The 7,563-nt window shown below is 41.8% G+C and overlaps 1 long non-coding RNA gene across 1 annotated transcript; it reads left to right on the forward strand.

Annotated features, from left to right (window-relative positions):
• Positions 1-6,810: 6,810 nt before the first annotated feature.
• On the forward strand, positions 6,811-7,238 carry LOC145421996 (uncharacterized). The gene is made up of 2 exons (XR_013903361.1): positions 6,811-6,992; positions 7,080-7,238. It is a non-coding gene; the product is annotated as an uncharacterized LOC145421996 (long non-coding RNA).
• The last annotated feature ends 325 nt before the right edge of the window (positions 7,239-7,563 follow it).

The raw sequence follows: 7,563 nt of genomic DNA on the forward strand, positions 1-7,563 counted from the left end.
GGGGATTCAAGCTGCTACACACCATATCTGACCCAAGTGGTGACCTCAAGAACTTGAAAAAAAGAAGAAGAAAAACAACAACAACAACAACACCAGCGTACCAGTTTCTTGTATGAATACTTCAGACTGACTGCAAAAGGGAGTTTCCGGCAGGACAGGATTAGAAGAGTGTTTCAGAAGGACGGCTCAGGTTGATTAGTTTGGAGACTAAGTTAAAGAGGCAAGGCTAAGATGGTTTAGACATGTGCAGAGCAGGGATTGCGGTAATATTGGACAAACAATGATGAAGGTGGACCTTCCAGGCAGGAGGAAAAGAAGCCCACAAAGAAGATTCATGGAAGTAGTGAAGGGGGGCATTGAGAGGGTCGGTGTGGCAGAGGAGGATGCTAGGGATAGGGTGAGATTGAGGCAGATGATTTACTCTGGTGAGTCGAAAAGGAAGGAGCTGAGAGAAGAAGAAGAAGACTAAGAGCAGTTCAGGCCTTAAGATAGTTTCCTTGTGTGTGTGTAACCCATCCTTATGGGCAAAAAACTCAAGTCAGGGGTGTAGACACTCTGAGGGAGAGGAGTGCCAGCAGAGGCCACTAGTATTTAGCACTAGTTTACAGATATGTGTTTCTACACCATTATAACTTATGGATGTAATTGACTCATCAGGTTAGTTAGAGTTAGCAGACAGCAGTAGCTTCAGGTTTAAACAAAGCATGAGGCTGAATTCACCAACCTATAGCCTGTATTATTAAAGCAGGAGTTCACCAACACACCGACCCCTCTGAAAGCAGCTGACTTCCTTTTATGCTCTACCTGCCTCAGGTGAGTATCTGGATAACCAAATGAGAAACTAAATATCTACATTAACCAGGTCCAACTAAAAAATAAAGAATAAACACAAAGAACTGATATTTACATATATTTCTAAAAAGAATTGAGCAGCACATATGGTTACTAGAAATACCCTGACTAAACTCACCTAACCTGTAAATTCAGTTTTGCTAAAGGGGCTCTTAAGTAATTTATTTTGCTCCACATCCTGCTATGGAAGTAAACAGGAAGCCAGGATAACAATTATATTAAAACACAAGCAGAATTTATGTTGTGAACAGTCCTAATTAAGGTTTTCTTTTCAACACAGGCCTGTGCTTTTCCCTCACATTCCATAGACGGGATGGATAATACTCCCAAAATTCTCTCGATGTAACATCCCTAAATAATAAATGTACGTTTTTTCATTAAGTGTCCAGTATCACCTATTCATAAACTGGTGAAATGTTGGTAGATGTAAGGGGGAGCTCTGGTTTCTCATTATATTTATATACTCCACATCCAAATATGCTGACCTCCGGGTCCGGTCCACATTTGTCTGGGGCATCCATTTACAGTTTAAACAAGCAGAACCAAAGCGCAAATGACCTAAATGAGAGTGAGAAGGAAGAAAATGTTTGTGTTAATTGAACTGAATACTCAGTTTTCTCAGTTTTGATGGGTCTGCGCTCCATCAAGTCAAATTGTTTGGTTATTATTGTCATGGTCCGGGTGTGTGCCAGTGTGTCTCCCTCCGAGCCGGCGTCTCCACCCCGGGGAGGGGCCTCAGTGTTTTTGCTGATCGCTTACACCTGTGGGTAATTTAGCCGGGGACTCATAAGGCCAGCGTACTCAATCTCTCTTCGCCAGATTCTCTGCTAACATCACTACACCCAACTGTCAACCCCTGTCGAAGAGCTCCTACTTGGATGCTGGACCATCTGGCAGTCCCACAGGCTATTACCCGAATTACCTACCTGCCTCTCTGCCTCCACGCCAGGAGTTTTTTGGATTTCACACCCGGACTACTCACCCCTCTACGTCATCTCCGACCTCCTTTGGCAAGTACGCAGTACGAAGGAGGATTCTGAACCAGCAACATATTCATATGTCTCCTAATCCGTATCTGAACATCTGCACTCTCTGACCCGGACCAGATCATTACTTAGTTTCAGTGGTGGAACGCCGTATTTGTCTACTCTCACCTTTTTGTTTATGAATATTTGTGGAAACATTAAACATTATTCTTAAAATCTACTTAAGAGCTGTTCGGCGTCCTGCGTTTGAGTCCTGTCACTCGTCCAAAACGGTCTCGGCCGTAACAGTTATATTAAAATTACATGTTGGGTACCTGAAAATAATTGTTACTAACTAAAACTTTAACATTAAGATAACCTGAAATTTTCACCTATGGATGGCAGAAAATTGTTTTTATTTTTGTTATTTTCAGTGACAGAAACAAGCTTCCATACATTAAAGACACAGGACCTAACCCCATTTAACAAAATATATAAATGAGAAAAAAAAGTCTTATAATTTCAGGAATGTTTAACAAACAGGGTAAAAATAGCTTTGGGTCTTTGTGGCTCTAGTAATCTTCTCAAATGTCACTCTGGCTTATTCCTAAAATTTTGTTAATTAGCCTGGTAGTTTGTTTTTTAGTTTGCTATCATCTTATGAAAAGTGATCAGGAAACGTGTTTATTGTCAGCGATAAAACATCTCTGCATGATGTCATAGGGACCCTAATGTGGTCTGCTGAGGCACACAGCTCTGGCTTGGAACCAAGAAGCCCCACCCACCTGCTATTCAAGCCTTTTACCTGCTCACGAGGGGGAGCCAATCAGTAATAAGACCCTTTAAGTGGTGTTAAAGGGAGAGGACTTAAAACAGCTACTTTTAAACATTGGGGGGGCTGCACTGAGAATCATGCAAAGCTACCCTAGAGTCCTACAATACAAACATGGAGCTGGAAATGTGCCTAATAGTTCCCTGTACAGTGCAACAGGCTCTTTAAAGTACTTGACTGGCAGCTAATACAGACAAAGGTCCTATTTCTTCTCTTGTTTATTTGACTACTTTTCAATGTTTTAATTCCAAACAAAGTTCAAGAATTTAATCTCTAAACTGAATTTTATTTATTTATTTTTTAAACTGGAAAACACTGGGCTTTTATTGGCTCAGAGGGACAGCGTGTGATGGTGGCAGAGAGGGGAAAGAGAGAGTGATGAAGAGGCAGAAGCAGAGAGCTGAAGGCCTCCGTATACCTTTCACTGAGTTATAAGAATGAATAATTAAAGCGTCCCGGCTGCACGCTGGGAGCTGCTGATGGCACTGAGTGGGTCAGCGGCTGGAAGGAGAAGATGCTCTTCTTTTACTTCCATCCACCTGAGAGGAATCCACCACAGCTGAATAATTTACTCCAGCCCTGAAGTCCCTGCTGAAACACACAGACACGCTGCTAAACACCGGCCACGGCAAGAAGGGTGTGACCTCTGCAAAATACAAGTAACACCCAAATACAGTACATATCCTGAAGCAGACACTGACATATGATGAATTTTATATCACTTGAAGGTCAATGTGATATAAATGGATGGTAATTTTACTAAATATTCAAGCCATTACAAGCTGAAGAGGAAGTTTTTAGCTTTTTACCATCGTGGTGGTGAGCTGAAAGTCTGTGTTTGATTGTTTTTCATACATTTTTATGATTTCAGTTAGATTTTTTGCCATTACCTTATTTTCCTTTCATTTAAACGATTTGTGTAGAGTAGGGTGAGATTTTCATCATCCTCAGTGTAGATCAGGGCTGATAATTTCAGATGAGAGATCAGCATTTCTCTGAAGTAGGCAGGACGATTTCCAGTATTATGCACATTACTGCTGAAATGAGCTGAAGGGGACAAGATGGTCTGTTTGGCATTTTTCTTTCCGCCCTAGTTTAATGTCTATGAGCAGAACGATCATAACACTGACCAATATACAGGTGAGAAATGTAAAATATACAAAGAGGATTTCTTTCCTACTGTCGCGCATTTGTTTGGTTAGGGCCATATAGTGCATTTCATCCAGGTGACGTGCACTGGCTGAAAAACACCTCAAAACATTCCCTTTCAATACAGACTCAATAAATGAAACACCTGGACTCAAACCAGGAGAATATTTATTTCTTGGGAGCAGTATTAAAAGGCAGATCAACACATGCAGTGTCTGATTTTAAGTGCTTTTGAGTATGTAGGGGAGCAGGAATTAAATGTGTGGCGGGACTGAACCAAAGTGCCTTGTATCCAAAGATCAAAGATAGAAATAACCTGTCTGTGTGTCTTTGTGTGTGATTTAACATGTGGATATTGTGTGTATATACACGATAGTCTATTTATTAATAGATAGTAAAAGTAATAAAAATTCAGGCTTTTATTTATTCCACATTAACTGTTCAGAACTATAGATACTGGGCTTGATTTCAGAATTAACATATACTAGTTATGGCAGGATCAGACAACCAACTTGTCCTCTCCCTTGTCTGCTCCACTGACATCAGGCTGTAATGGCAAACACGTGCCTGCTAGCTGACCTAATAGCTGATCAGTGTTGTGTTTTTAGTGTTTTTAGTGCTTTTAGTGTAGTGAAGTGTTTTTTATGGATTTCTGTTTCTGTGTTGCTAGGTCAGGTTGTGGTTGGCATGAATCAAACCTCCTGACATGTACTTCCTGTGCCTGGTAGGATTCTCTCTGGTTACTTTCCCCCCCACAGACTAAAAACATGATTGTTCATTTCATATATAATAGAGATTCTAAGATTGAGAGTGCAGGGTTGTTTGTCTCTCTAGTTTAGCTCTGTGATGCACTAACACAGAAAGACTGGTGGCCTGTGAAGGGTATGTCCTGCCTCACTCTTTAAGGTATATGAGATGGCTACAAACTCCTCTATTTCCCTGTAAAATAACCTCAGTGCCAGCATTCACACCGACATGTTCACCTTCAGCCATCTTTACGCTGCCAGATTGTTCCAGTCTCATCATTTATGCATTTCACGTTTGGCTTGAATTCTGCCTGTTTGTGTCCCTTGTGTATCCTGACTCATCCTCTACTACATGTAAACAACTCTTTTCTTGTTTTACTGAGCTGCACGGTGCACAAAGCTAAAAAAAAAAAAAAAAAAAGTTTGACTGATGGACGATCGCTTGATTAGACTCATCGCATCCTGTGTGATGGGTTTTCCAGGAAAAGATTTACCAGAAATCCTGTGTTTGGAACTGCTAATGTACTTAATGTGCAGATACCAACAGAGCATACTGCAGGAAACAAAGGCTGCGATGGGCATTCATTGGCTTTTTCATCATCCGAAAACTCGTTTTGTGTTGTAACTCATTTATGCCTCATTCTCTGGTGCATTTGCCACATGTGTTGATCAGTTTACATGTGTTAATTTATAGCCTCTGCGAATGCTGTCTGGGTAAGTAATGTGAGCTGCAAGTGAGACATTGTGTGAAAATTTGCTCATTTTTTTATTGTTCTATGGTCATTTTGCTGTAGATGTTGTTTATTTTGGGGAGTTTTCTCCTCTGAAAAAACAAAAAACAAAAAAGCAATCACCGCTTGAACAAAGAAATTAAATATAAAGCATTCTTTGCTAAATTTCTAAGATTTGCATTTTAATGCCACCACCTCCTAAGATATTATGCTCCAGAAATGCAATATTTAGCAGACGTTAGTGTAAAAACAGGATTTTATGCTTTTGTTTGTATCTCTCTTTGCCCTCGCTTTCTTAAATGACACTCTGCTTTACAAAGTCACTCGAAAATGTTCCAATTAACTGATAAGAAAAATAAATCAGTCATCAAAGAGGTCACTGGATGTGTTTTAGGATTTTCAGTGACAAACATCTGCTAATGTGATTTTATCACTGAGATGGCACAGCACCAAAAAAGTAACTGTTCCAGCCGGATTCTTATTGCAAACAAATACTGTAAAGAAACCTCTCTCTCTTTCTTTCCAGCCAGCAGCTGTGATATTAGTTCAGGTTATTCTATGAAGTCTGCTAAGTAAAACTGTGTATGTTTATTAAACCACTTCTATAAATGACACTGCCTTTCAATGTTTGCTCTGACATTTGGCTGTGATTGAAAAAGATAAAAAGATCCACGTTTTCCATTCGGGCTGTGATGAATAATGCAGCGGCGGCTGTCTGGCCGTCTCTGAAAGATTGTCTAGAGCCATTTCCCCCTTGAGTTCTCAAATCTCCGTGCATCTCACTGAACAGATGAGACGAGCTTCGTGCTCTCTCTCCTTTGTGGAGTCTTGCAGCTGATGTCTGAGGACTCAGCTGACAGCTTATAGAAGTCTGAGCGCTGGGGATCGACGTGCAGGGCTGAAGCAATGATACTGATTTTATGCCACTGGAAGATAGACAGATGTGCTGATTATGCGAAGGCTCCTGAGGATGGCTGAGCGTTTGTGTAGTAAATGAACAGTCTGAGTAACAACAAAGTACGATGCAGGAGAGACATGTTTCCAGTGACTTTCTATTTCTTCCTCAAGGAGCCCCTTTAATGCTGAGTCCTTATTTTTTCAGATGGTTAACTAAATATATGTCTGACTGACAGGTATAACTACTTGTCAAGGTTTTTCCTTTTGCATGGATTGGTCATACATGAGAGAGTAGTGGATTTCTAGATGACGGCTGGAGGGAGAATTTCAAAATAGAAAACAGCTTTGTAAAATTGTAGACCAAAGCAGTGAGATGGTGTATATATTAGGCAGAGCAAAGTCTGAGGAATACAAAGGCCACTGGTCATAAACAGAGCAAAGCAAGACAACATCAGCTGATAGCAGGGAGGGAAAAAAATCCCAAAACAGCAGAGGATCAGATCAGTGCCAGTCCAGAGAACACAGGTATAAGTGTCAGGGTCCTGGGACTGGGTGACCCTGGACCCCTGGGCAGTCATGGACCTGTGCTATTGTTGTGTATTTTGGTGTTGCTTCCCCTTCTCTGTGCTTGTGTATATGTGTGTGTGTGGGTGGCTGAGCACTTGTTTATAGGCGGCGTCAGGCCTGGAGGGTGTGGCCCTGCAAGGGGACTGGCCACACCCGAAGCCACACACCTGCTGCTGATCAGGCCTCGTCGGGGGAGCTACTTAAGAGAGTCTTGGAGCTCCCACCGACGCGGGATCATTGCTTGGGACTCCACGTTAGTTACCCAGTTTAGGTTTTGGTCGTGTAGTGTATGCCTGCCATTGTTCAGTGTCCTGACTGCTGCCGCTATTGTTTCCCGCAGGAGGAGCGTGGAAGGCTTAAGGAGCAGCGAGCACCGGGAGTGCAGACACGGGAGCAGAGAGCACTTGGAGGACATGACACGGGAGTCTGGGGAAAAACACGGGGATTTATTGTTGTTTGATATCACCCTCTGTAAATAAACGCACTGCTTGAACTTTGAGCTCCGCGCCTGGGTCCTCCTTCCCCACATCCCCACGGTCTGCCAGCCAGACCGTGACAATAAGTGTCACAATCCCCAGTGTTTAAGAGACTGTAGACAGCAGAGACGCTGTGCTGCCGGATGTAAACATTTTATTAGACCAACAAATTTCTAAAGTAATTTTTTGAATGCAGGTGAGACAAAGCCTTAAAAATGTGTTGCTGAAGACGTGAAGGATGGAGGTGTATGCACAGTAGTCTTGCTATGTGCTAAGTGATTTCTACAATCCCATCAGCTGAATTTCTTCAATCTCACTGGATAGATTTCTTTATGTTTGCATCTGTTG

Source organism: Astatotilapia calliptera, chromosome 18 (assembly GCF_964374335.1).
Source record: "Astatotilapia calliptera chromosome 18, fAstCal68.1, whole genome shotgun sequence".
NCBI classification, from domain to species: domain Eukaryota; kingdom Metazoa; phylum Chordata; class Actinopteri; order Cichliformes; family Cichlidae; genus Astatotilapia; species Astatotilapia calliptera.